Below are 13,286 nucleotides of genomic sequence, written 5' to 3' on the forward strand. Positions count from 1 at the left end.
TTTCTGCCTTGCCCCACAGTATCTAACAACTTGTAGTTTAGTTAATTACTCTACCAGCTCTAAGAACAGACGTCTATCTTAAGTTCCTCTAGTATCTTCTCCCATGGTCTACACTACAGAGTTAGGTGGACGTAAGGTAGCCTACATTGACCTAATTATGTCAGTGTACACACTACAGCCTTGCTCCTGCTGATGTAAGTGACCTACTATACGGATGTAATAATTCCACCTCTGTGAGAGGCATAGGGCTTATGGTAGTGTAGTTAGGGTGACAGTGTGTGTAGACACTGTGGGATATTTACATTGGCTGTCATTCTTGTCAATTTCATGGTTCAGTGCTGGAGCCATGAAATAGACAAGAAAGCCTCTTACAGCTCGGTCTGTTACCCCAGGGTGAATGGAGGGCTCCTCCTCCCAGTCAGGCTGTTGCCCACAGGGGCTCTCAACTCCCCACCAGGAATCTCATGTTCTTGAGTTCTACAACTGAAAGTTCCTTTTCTGTGCCCCCCTCTGCTCCCACACCATACCCCACTCACAGTGGTGGTTCTTGGTCAGTGAGGACCCAGGGTTCAGAAGTGCACCTATGTGAGTTCAGCTCTCACTCAGGGAAAAAGACACCTGGCTTGCTCTACCATCTGAGCACTTGCTCTGGCTGGCTGCCCTGCCAGCTGCTGCTCCTTGCCGCCTGTTAGTCACCTCTTACTACCACCAGTGTGTCTCCTGTGATCTCTGCAGGTCAGTCTCTTAGTGATTTTTTGCTCTCAGTAGGTTGGGCAGAAACACTGCCCCACTGCAAGTGATTTCAACTCTCATGGAGTACTTAACAAAGGCTCCTAATGACACCTATTTAGCTCTATCTTTGAAGGGCGGGGGGGGGGGGGGGAGAACAGGTTAAACCAGACTGGGACCCTTAGGGAGAGTCAGCACCTGTCCCTGCCCCTCTAACTTTCACAGGGGTCTGGCATTTGAGCCATTGGCATAACAAGGTCCTTTCAGCTGAGGGTGATCCCCTCATTTGGATTAAGCACGGTTCTGCTCTCCTTTATTCATAGAATAAAGAAGACAACACTGATAACAGCATTTTACTACCCCTATATTCAGTACTAAAGTGATTTGTAACCCAACACCAGTCAAAGTTGATCACTTTGAGCAACACTGCTCCCTCTGCTCGATATCTAAGCAGAGTAGGTGTGTTCATGTAAATACAGTTTGCTCCTGAAGTCTCTCCACCTCCCAGTTACATGTCAAGGGAGAGTTCATTTAGACCCTGCTTACAGTAGTTTGACTTGTGCCAAATGGTAGCAAGGCCAGTACTATCCAGTGGAGTAAATATAAGTACCTTATTCTTGGAGATGCCTCACTTCCAGGGTACTGGTGCCTCACTTCCAGGGTACTGAGCAGGTTCCCCCTGGCCTGATGATGCATGAGCCAGACTCAGTGCGGGGAAGCTTGTCATAGAAGGCTCAAGAAACTAGGCCCTCTAGGCCACCTTTCATCTGCTGCTTCCTTCAGGGGAGTGAGGCCTGGGGGAGTCCAGCAGGTGCCATTTTGAGGTTTGTTTTTCTGATAAGGAAAAAACAATTTAATTTTTTTTAATTAAAGCTAATGTTAAAATTATCAAATACACAGGTTAAGGAAAGAGCATTTATACATCTGACTATAATGCTTAAATTATTCAAAAGTACAGAGTTTGGTTTAAAAGTCAGAAAATACATATTATCTAGAACTCTGCCAGAACACTTAGAATGCCGTTTCCCATCCACATGCCTGGGGCTTGCAAAGTATCTAGTGACTGAGTGCAGGGCTCTTAGATGCTCATCTTAAATATTGTAGCATTGTGTTAGGTTTTCCTCGAATATTGTAGAAATAAAAATATGCTCTACCACAAAAGAATTTCAGAAGCAGCTGTGCTGCCAGAATAGGAAAGAGATGTCTGTTCTCCCTTCTTTATTATGCAATTTGCATTACTTGTTGGGTTTACTTTCAGATGAATCATAACTTCTAAGCACAGGGAGTCAAAGCACTGGTTTTAAATCACAAAGCCTATGGGATTTCCAGCAGGGGCAGGAGGTGACTTAGTGAAGGTATTTTCTGTTGTTCTCAGCTGCTCGCTTATATTTCAGTACCAAAGAAGAGAAATTTGAGAATTGAATTAAAAATATCTTAATTTGTTAGATGACACCTTCAGAGCCATAGGACTAAAATGCAAACTGTTCCTTGTCTCCAACTTTATTACAGGTGATGCTATATTATTTATATAGAGATGAGGTGCACATAATGTTCAGTATGCACACAGGAAAACTAGGTCTCTGCCCTGGTAACTTAACCATCTTTTAAAAAAAAATCACTTCTAGCTAAAGATTTAAACATTGTAAAAAGAGCCTCAGTTATTTAAGCGGCAAAGAGTCCTGTGACACCTTATAGACTAACAGACGTATTGGAGCATAAGCTTTCGTGGGTGAAAACCCACTTTGTCGGATGCACGTCAGTTATTTAAATTAGTCAGTTATATAACAATATTGATCTCTCTGCCCATTGCACAGGAATCACTTTTAGCATCCTTTCTGTTGACTGGAATGTCACATGGACAGGGACATCCAGCCCAGTTCGAGAGTCAGTTAACTAGCTCTAGTTATAAATTGCAGTGACTTACAGCAGTTAATGTTAATATTAAGAATATTTCCAGTGTTGTTTTCAGCCCTGGGGAAACATTTAAATAGGAGGGAGGCCCCTATGACTTGAGCTATGCCTGAAAGAGCATTTGAAATCTCATGCACTGGCTTTGCAGGAAGCAAAGAAAAGGTCTGGGTTACCCTCACAGCCTATGCACAATCTCCAGCTGTAGTGGCCAGTTTGGTGAATCCACATTGCTTCCATTTGGTGGCAGCACAGAGCATTTCTTGCTGTGAGGATTCAGAGTAGCAGCTGTGTTAGTCTGTATTCGCAAAAAGAAAAAGAGTACTTATAGAATATCAGGGTTGGAAGGGACCTCAGGAGGTCATCTAGTCTAACCCACTGCTCAAAGCAGGACCAATCTCCAATTTTTGCCCCAGATCTCTAAGTGGCCCCCTCAAGGATTGAGCTCACAACCCTGGGTTTAGCAGGCCAATGCTCAAACCACTGAGCTATCCCACTTGTGGCACCTTAGAGACTAACCAATTTATTTGAGCATAAGCTTTCGTGAGCTATAGCTCACTTCATCAGATGCATACTGTGGAAAAGTGTAGAAGATCTTTTTATACACACAAAGCCTGAAAAAATACCTCCCCCCACCCCTCTCTCCTGCTGGTAATAGCTTATCTAAAGTGATCACTCTCCTTACAATGTGTATGATAATCAAGGTGGGACATTTCCGCACAAATCTAGGGTTTAACAAGAACGTCTGAGGAGGGTGGGGGAGGGGGTTAGGAAAAAACAAGGGGAAATAGGTTACCTTGCATAATGACTTAGCCACTCCCAGTCTCCGTTAAAGCCTAAGTTAATTGTATCCAATTTGCAAATGAATTCCAATTCATCAGTCTCTCGCTGGAGTCTGGTTTTGAAGTTTTTTTGTTGTAATATCGCAACTTTCACGTCTGTACTCGCGTGACCAGAGAGATTGAAGTGTTCTCCGACTGGTTTATGAATGTTATAATTCTTGACATTTGATTTGTGTCCATTTATTCTTTTACGTAGAGACTGGACAGTGTTACGTAGAGATTGAAGTGTTCTCCGACTGGTTTATGAATGTTATAATTCTTGACATTTGATTTGTGTCCATTTATTCTTTTACGTAGAGACTGGACAGTGTTACGTAGAGATTGAAGTGTTCTCCGACTGGTTTATAACATTCATAAACCAGTCGGAGAACACTTCAATCTCTCTGGTCACGCGAGTACAGACGTGAAAGTTGCGATATTACAACAAAAAAACTTCAAAACCAGACTCCAGCGAGAGACTGATGAATTGGAATTCATTTGCAAATTGGATACAATTAACTTAGGCTTTAACGGAGACTGGGAGTGGCTAAGTCATTATGCAAGGTAACCTATTTCCCCTTGTTTTTTCCTAACCCCCTCCCCCACCCTCCTCAGACGTTCTTGTTAAACCCTAGATTTGTGCTGGAAATGTCCCACCTTGATTATCATACACATTGTAAGGAGAGTGATCACTTTAGATAAGCTATTACCAGCAGGAGAGTGGGGTGGGGGGAGGTATTTTTTCATTCTTTGTGTGTATAAAAAGATCTTCTACACTTTCCACAGTATGCATCCGATGAAGTGAGCTGTAGCTCATGAAATCTTATGCTCAAATAAATTGGTTAGTCTCTAAGGTGTCACAAGTACTCCTTATCTTTTTGCTGTGAGGAGTTGCTCTAATTCACAGGGAGCTTTGAGTGACTCTTAAAAGGAATACATTACCTTTGTGCTCTTATAGGTACTGGCTGCCCCTTTAAAGTGCAGGTTTTAACCTAGAAAGCCTTAAATGGATTCTGTCCTGAACACCTGCAAGATGTGCCTGTTATAGCCCAGTGGCCCAGATCGTCTGAGACATCCAAGCTTAATCCTCCCTACCCAGGGGTGCTGGGACAGTTTTTATAGTGAGGGTGCAAACCCCTTATATATTTATAGGAAACCACTTCAAACCAGAGGCTGTGGTAGCACCCCCAGTTCCTGCAGCTATGTCCCCAACCTATTTAACTGGAAGGGAGAGGAAGGGAAGCTCAGAGAGGGGGCTGCAATGGTGGAATCTGCTCCCTGCTTCAGTTTAGCAAAGTTTTGAAGCTGTTGCCCTTCAGATCATATTGCAAGGTCCATTTAATTATTCTCCTGGTGGCTAAGGGCTGAGCTTCTAAGAGAACTCCCATCCCCTTTCCTAGAGAGCTGGGGTTTGGGTGAGAGGTATGTTGCGGACTCTGTATGTGGATTGAATGGATGTGTCCCCAGAGCACCTAACCAGGCATTGCAGAAAGTGAAATAAATCAGTTGGTCTTAAATGACTAAAATGAAGTACCTTTTTCTTGGCGTGGCCCCTCTCCTGCTGACCAAGGATCCTAGAAATCTGTTTGCCATGGAAAAATGTGGAATTTGCATTTTTACAGAGAATCTTTCGTTTTTACATTTTGTGAAAACATAAAAACACACAGTGGAACCCCGATTATCTGATCTAATTGAGACTGAGGTCAGATCAGATCATCAAAAATTTGGATAAATGGGAGAATTGGTGGAGCTTGGGCTGTCAGCTTATATTTAAAAATTTTAACTATAAAACAGATATCCATATATATTGTGGCTAGGGAAACTAAAGTTCAGTGTTTTATTTTAATTGTTTTAAAACTTCTTTTTTTTAACTGGACAATTTTGGGTTTTTTATCACAGAAAATTAGAATCCCTGATGATGATGCATGACTCAGACCCAGTGGGGGGCAGCCTGTCATAGAAAGTTCAGGAAACTGGGGCCTGCAGGGCACCTTTCATCTGCTGCCTCTTTCAGGGGAGTGAGGTCTGGGGGAGTCCAGCAGATGCCACCCTTGGGTTTGCTTTTCTGATAAGAAAAAAAAATAATCTAGGATTTTGCCAAAACACTTAGAATGCCATTTTCCATCTACATGCCTGGGGCTTGCAAAGTGTCTAGTGACTGAGCACAGGGCTCCTCCGGACCCATGTGTCATTCAGTCCATATCTGACAAGTGCTGGGTTGTAAATGTGCTTCTAAGCAGGATGTGCATGTGTAGCCTGTCTTTGCTTCAGGAGGTGCTCTAAAGTGGTAAAAGTTACAGACTGTTTAATGTCTGACCTCCCAGTAAAACTAAAGTCTGGGTTTGGCAGAGCACTATGTTTCCTCCTAACTCGTTCAGTCTCTCTCCCTAGTTGAGAAAGGAGGCTAATACCAGTGCTGTGCACTTACATAACTAAGAGCATTGTGCACATAAGTGCACTGGTATTATTAACCCCAATAAGAGGGGTGCTGTCACCTACTGGGTAAGCCATTCTACGGCCAGATAAGCTTTGTTTCTCTTGATATGCTACAAACTTTCTGTGTTATCATTGGTAAATCACTTAAACTCAGGTCCAGATCCTCAAAGGTAATTAGGCTCCTAACTTCCAAGGGAGTTCAGTATCAAACTGCAGGCTCTGAGCATCTCACAATATTTACAGTATTTATTCTTCACCACCTCTGTGAGGCAGGGCAGGGCTAATATTTCCTGTGGCATAGAGAGACTAAGTGACATGCCCAAGGCCACACAGGGAGGCTGTAGCAAAGCAGAAATTTTAACTCTGCTCTCAAGCCCCAGTTTAGTGCCCTAACCACTAGACCACCCACTGCCCTATCACTGGTAAAGGTAGGGTGGGAGCATATCCCAGCCACCAGTGATTTAACCAGTGTCACCTAACCATATTCAAGCAAGGCCCAGGTGCCATGGTGATTAAAAATCTGGCAGATGACAGTGGCCTGTCCACTCCCCACTGTTTGTCCCCTCACTCTTCATGTCACTTTTACAGCTTGGATTAGAAGCTCCATTGAGCCGGGGCCAGGCACATGGGTGGTGCTGTAAAATAGTTAACAGTAAATAATGCCCCCTCTTTTGCCCTCCAGTGTCCAAACTGGCTTCGCTGCTGCAGGAGAGACAAGAGAAAAAGCATGGAATAGGCAAGAGCGCAGAGGGCCATGGAGAGGCCACAAGCTAGCAACAGGCACAATGCGATGCTCAAATAAATAGGGCAGGGTGCTCTGGCAGTGGGCGCCCAGAAGGATGGGGCAGGGCGCTGTGATGATGGGTGCGCCCAGGGGGATGGAGTAGGGCTCTATAGCGATGGGTGCAATGGCGCACCCAGAGGGATGGGGCAGGGCACTGAGGCAATGGGTGCGCCCAGAGGGATGGAGGGAAAGTGCCCTGGCAATGGGGCACCAGAGGGATGGGGCAGGGTGAGGTGGCAATAGGTACAATGGGAGCCATGGGGATGCAGTGGGGCTCTATAGCGATGTGTGCAATGGGGCAGCCAGCGGGGTGGGGGCAGGGCGTATGGGGATGGCTGCGCCCAGGGGGATGTAGGGCTCTATCACAATGGGCGCCCAGGGGGATGGGGAGGTGCCGGGCGCAATGGGCGTTCCCAGACAGAGGGGGGGAGGGGCGAGCCTCTGACCCTCAGTGGGTGGAAACCGGCTCGGAGCGGGCGGGGCCGAAGGTCAGGTTTGGGGGCGGAGCTACCACCGCAAGGAGGCGGGGTCGGGAAGTTCCGCTCAGCCGTGGACCCAGCCCACAGCCTCTCTTGCGCCGGCCCCTCCGTGCGTGCGCGGTGACGTAGCGTGCGTGCCCCTGCTCCTGAGCGCAGGAGACCCCGCACAGAGCTGCCAACGCCCGGCGGAGACTCTGAGGTGAGGGAGTGCGGCGGGGAACGGGACCCAGCGAATCCCGGGGGGAGCCTCGCCCCGCGCCCGCCATGGAGTGGGGAGCGCGGGCATCCCCGCGCGCGTGGCTGGGGGCCCTTCCCACACGGAGCGGGCGGGCCGGGCCCGGGGTTCCGTGTACGCTGAGCCGCCCTCGGTGTGCGCCCCCGGAGCAGCGGGGATCTGGGCCCGCCGGGCGCAGCGGGGCCGGTGGGCGGTGGCCGCTTGTCTGCGGGAGGGGCTTCGATCTCCGGGCCCCGGGAGCTGGCGGGCGTTTCCGGGGGTAGGGGGCGGATACGGGGGGGGCGCTCGCTCGCTTCCTCCTCCCCCGCGGCCCCGACTTCCTGCTTGTGCTGAGCCGCCGACATTTTACAGCACTAGGGAGGGCTGCGGGCCCCGGCCTCTCCGCTCGCGCCTTCCCTCCGTGCTGAACGGCCGCAGCGCCCGTGTCCGCTCCCAGCGCGGTGAGGGGGTTTCCGCAGCCCCCTGCTCTCGCGGCCCTCGCGGTGGGTGGGGGAGGAACCCGCCTTTTGCTGACCCTGCTCGTAGCAGCTGCGGCCTCCGCCTGCTTTGGGGCCTCGTTGCCGAGGGTGGGTCTGCGCTGCCGTCCTGCTAACAAGAATCCCCCAGGAGCGGAACGCGCAGGCCTCCGTGTATTAAACCATTTTTAGTGGGCTTACGGGCGGCACCCCCAGCACCGAAGGCGTATACTTCAAGTATACTGGGAGCAGAGATTGGAGGTAGAGGCCTCAGCACCTGGCTATTTCCTGGCATATGCTGCACGTACAAGCTTTTTAACTGTAACTTCAGATCTCCAGTACTTCACTGCTATGACAAGCTAGATGTGTAAAAGGGACAGAAACCATCCTCTCTTTGTCAAAGGTAGATGCCACATATCATGCGTCAGCCACCTAATGACACTTGTGTAGAGTAGAGCTGACTTAATATTACTTTACCAGCTTTATCTTTTCATTTCCTGATTCTTGTTCATTGAATATTTTAACTGTATTGTGACATTAACTCTTTTGTATACTTGTATGTTGTTTGTTCAGCCTTCTGGTCCATTGTCTAATGCCAGAGAATATATGAATACTAGTTTGTCTAAAAGGATTGTAGGATTGTTTTTTTTGTTCATTACCTAACTAAGAGAATGAATGAAAGTAACTTCCTTCCTAGATATTTTAACGTTGATCCACTTGAGCTGCAAAGTTAATAGAGTTCCTGTAAAAAGAACCAGTAGTTCCATTTAAGCTTGTTAATTCAGAAATAGTCATTGATGCCAAATCGCAAACAGATTGGAAAATGAGTTATGATTTTTCCGTGGAAGCAGTTTTCTTTGCCTTGTTCTCCCTTGCAGCCCAGTCATAGGTTATCTCATGTAGTGTAAAAGCAGGTACACGTAGGATAGCATACTTTCCCTTCCAGTACTGTGTAAATGTTTGGCCATTTTTTTAAACTCTTTCCAGAGTCATGTAATTTTGTTTCTGGCTAGAGCTACAAGAGAGTAAGATTCAGTGCTGCTAGGAGGATAGGCTGGTAGATCATTTATAAATCCCCTTTACTCCTTCCAAATCTCAAATGTGTTGTGAAAGTGATGCATATGAACTACTGTAGTGTGCAAACCCTCCCCCTGTTTGTATTGTAAGTGTTCTTTTGGCTACTCAGACTATGCCTGCATTAGCCCTTTTTTGTGTGGAAAAACTTCATGCTGGTGTATAGTTACTGGTAGTAGCAACAGTGGAAATGCTACCAGGGACAAGAGTCCAAGTGCACTATTCAAAGTGCCGTATGGCGAAAATTCTTGGAGCAGATTATCACAAAAGGATGGAACAAAGCCTGTTGCCTTGTCTACAATAAGACTCGTGAAAATCCACTGGATGTAGTGTTAGCAATGCTGGGAATTTTTTAAGCCAAAAGCATCATGTGAACAAGACCTCATTGAGGAAGCCATGTTGGTTGACAGTAATACAATTAGGAATAGTTTAGTTTGGCCATTTGTGTTTGAGTCCTTTGTCATGTTTACCTGTGGATATGGCTTGCTTCTGGGAAAATTAGGTGCATTTAAACTGTAGGGCATTATAGATTGCAGTGCCCAGGAAGTCTTTTTTTTTTTTTAAAGTGGGTTTGAGAAATGGGTCAAGAAATATCATGGTACTGCTTAGACTAATGCAGTAAGAACATAAGAATGTCCATACTGGGTCAGACTAAAGGTCCATCCAGCCCAGTATCATGTCTACCGGCAGTGGCCATTATCAGGTGTCCCAGAGGGAGTGAACCTAACAGGTCATGAACAAGTGATCTCTCTCCTGCCATCCATCTCCACCCCTGACAAACAGAGGCTAGGGACACTATTCCTTACCCATCCTCGCTAATAGCCATTAATGGACTTAGGCTCCATGAATTTATCCAGTTCTCTTTTAAACCCTTTTATAGTCCTAACCTTCACAACCTCCTCAGGCCAGGAGTTCCACAGGTTGACTGTGCCCTGAGTGAAGAAGAACTTCCTTTTATTTGTTTTAAACCTGCTACCTATTAATTTCATATGGTAGCCTCTAGTTATATTATGTGAACAAGTAAATAACTTTTCCTTATTCACTTTCTTCACACCACTCATGATTTTATATACCTCTATCATATCCCCCCTCAGTCTCCTCTTTTCCAAGCTGAAAAGTCCTAGTCTCTTTAATCTCTTCTCATATGGGACCTGTGCCAAACTCCTAATCATTTTAATTGCCCTTTTCTGAACCTTTTCTAATGCTAGTATATCTTTTTAGAGATGAGGGGACCACATCTGTATGCAGTATTCAGAATGTGGGCGTACCATGGATTTATATAAGGGCAGTAAGATATTCTCTGTCTTATTCTCTATCCCTTTTTTAATGATTCCTAACATCCCGTTTTGTTTTTTTTTGACTGCCACTGCACACTGTGTGGGTGTCTTCAGAGAACTATCCACAATGACTCCAAAATCTTTCTCCTGATTAGTTGTAGCTAAATTAGCTCCCATCATATTGTATGTATAGTATATTATAGTAGTGTAGTATATTACAGTAGATCTATAAATGTTCAGAGTTAACTTCGGTCAGTAAAGGGTTAACATACTCATAATAAAATAGAAATTATTTTACTATCCTAAAATTTATATCTGAAGCTTTTGGTCACTGGAAATACATGAATATGCAAACTTCAAAGTACAGTCTTGTAAAATGGCAGCTTATGCTGCTAATCTTTGTTTTCCTTTGAGTGTGCTGAAGGAAGAATTAACATAGAAGAGTCTGTTAGAAAAGAGCATATTGACATGTACAAGATTTATACACGTACAAGCACAGAATTGACTCAACATCTTGGAACCAGTAGATCAATATTTCCATTATTACCTTCTCTGTAAAGAGAGCACCTTGTTTTAAAAATCTCTGCCTGGAGTAATTGAACAGGAGAATGGTGACAAACATTGCTTCTGATGCAAGATGGAACATGTCCAAGATTTGTTAACTTGCTTATATGGTGAAACTTCGACAGATCTGTATGTGCATATATGTAATGTCTTATGGTTGTGTTTATTCATGACCTGTAACTGATGCATTTACTCTGATTGCCTTGTAGCTGGATGTATGGTTGGCATGTTAAAATAAATTTGTTTGCCCTAAAGTGACAGTTTGTTCCAGACAGGTTCCCCAGAATCTGTTTTCCCTCTGATACAGAAAATTTGAAACTAGACTCTGATCATAAAATATCTGACTTGCTGATGTTTGAAATTATTTGTAGTAATAAATGTAGCTGGCAATATGACACCAGATCATTTAAAAATGGGCTCTTTTGCAAGATTAGAATCACAGAGAAAATTAGAAATGAGGAAAGTGAAATGATTAGGAGATCAGAGAAGATATAATCATTATACAAAATAATGCATCTGAGGAAGTGAGCTGTAGCTCACGAAAGCTTATGCTCTAATAAATTGGTTAGTCTCTAAGGTGCCACAAGTCCTCCTTTTCTTTTTGAGTATATAGCAGGTAATTTGGGTGCTTTTTATTTTTGTACTAAGAGAAGGGACAATGATAAATTGAAAAGGAACTGATACAAAGAACTAATTCTATGAGCATGTGATTCCATAAGTATCCATTATGGAATATTTTGCTCCTTCCTGTAAAATATTTAGTATAGGTCACTTTCAGAGACAAATACAAGACTAGATGGATCTCTGGTCTGATTCAATATAGCAGTCCCTTTCTTCCTGCTAGACCTTTGATCTAGTACCAAAACTAAAATGCCCTAGATCTTGTTAGCCGTACTCCTAAATATTCTAAATTTAACTTTTTAGCATTTGAATGTGTGCAGCCCGACAAATCAGGAAAGATGTGCCTTGATTCCTGCTTGGAATCTCCTAACATACATACATAATACTATAAGCCCGTGGCTCTCAACTTTTCTAGACTACCATACTCCTTTTAGGAGTCTGTCATCTTGCATACCCCCAAATTTTGCCTCACTTAAAAACTATTTGTTTACAAAATCAGGCATAAAAATACAAAAGTGTCTCAGCACAATATGACTGCAAATTGCTTGCTTTCTCAGTTTTACCATATAATTATAAAATAAATCAATTGAAATATTAATATTGTACTTACATTTTCAGTATATAGAGCAGTATAAACAAGTCATTGTATGAAATTTTAGATTATACTGACTTCGCTACTGCTTTTTATTAGCCTGTTATAAAACTAGGCAAATATCTAGATGAGTTGATGTACCCCCAGGGATGTACCCTTGGTTGAGAACCATTGCTATAAGCAACGTGCATTATTTCAATAACAGTAGTTTAGATGGATTTTGTTTAACTGACTTGTAATGTCAACAACCTATCAATGACTTTCTGTTCTTTAGGCACCCGCATCCCATCGAAGTTCAAGGAGAGTTGAGAATCTAATTTATTTAAGCTCCTTTGAAAATCCAAGCCATAATGAATGAGTCATATGCTATGTTAGCCAAAGGAATCAGTGAGAGGGAATTGCCACCAATTCTGATACTCAGTTTGAGTCTGCTAAAGTATCATGTGTATTGTAGGGTTTAAATTTGGTGCAGAACCGTGGACGTCTTGAGTTTGCACAGCCATATGGGAATACAGTCCATCTCCTGCTGCTTCTTTATAAGTCCTTCTGTAGCTTATGTTACAGCTTATAGCACTTCCCTCCCTACAGTAGTGTGGGTAGAAATGTCTAAAATCAGTGGGAAGAGCATAGAGGTGTGAAGAACTTAGTTTAAGGCAGGAGGTGGTCTGCGGTTTTCTGCTACATAGCCTGTAGTTTATTGAATTGCTGGGTGAAAGAAACAAGCCCACCCACCTCTGTTCCCTAGACACACTGTAACGTTAAACTGAATCAAGCAAGGTGCAGAATTTTAGAGATACCAATATTTAATTGTTTAAACTGCTGCTTCTCTGTCTCTTGCTAATGATTCCCACTTTCAAGCGAAGCAGTTTAAATCTCCAAATTGGCCACAGCATCCTCAGTTGATAATCAGGTCACAATGCGGGTCCTTCTTCTGAATGAGATAGGAGAGAGAGATTTTAGTAACATTGTTAAATTTTTTAGAAATGTAGAAGGAACAGAAACGCAAGGTTTTTAAATCAGCACTTCTGAATTTCAGATGTTACCCTCTGTTCTATTTAGGATCTCTTGCCACACCATCACTGCATCCAACTTTTTGTACACAGTACTTTCAGTTGTCTAAGGAATAGACAATAAAATTGAAAACTGATTACGTGTTGTTCATGAAACATTTGTTTTATAGTATCTCCAGACTCATTATTTGGGATCTGGGCCTCATTATGCTAAGTGGCATGAGCCTTTTCTGTGCTTTGAAAACTTACACCAGTGTAACTAAATCTAGTAATGCCAGTGTCCTTTTGCTTAATATTGGCA

General features: G+C 44.0%; 1 protein-coding gene across 3 annotated transcripts in view; it reads left to right on the forward strand.

Moving 5' to 3' along the window:
- The first annotated feature begins 7,242 nt into the window (after window positions 1-7,242).
- The window catches only part of CDC42 (cell division cycle 42), a 50,552-nt gene continuing 44,508 nt past the window's right edge, over window positions 7,243-13,286 (forward strand). The window contains exon 1 of one of the 3 annotated variants that reach the window (XM_084651529.1): window positions 7,243-7,356. The gene's annotated coding sequence lies outside the window, so the exon portion shown is untranslated. Of the gene's footprint in view, window positions 7,357-7,902; window positions 8,251-13,286 lie in introns of those variants that run through there. The other 2 variants (XM_084651526.1, XM_084651527.1) reach the window with 2 other exon arrangements.

This window comes from Lepidochelys olivacea, assembly GCF_965140295.1.
Source record: "Lepidochelys olivacea isolate rLepOli2 genome assembly, chromosome: 18".
Taxonomy (NCBI): Eukaryota; Metazoa; Chordata; order Testudines; family Cheloniidae; genus Lepidochelys; species Lepidochelys olivacea.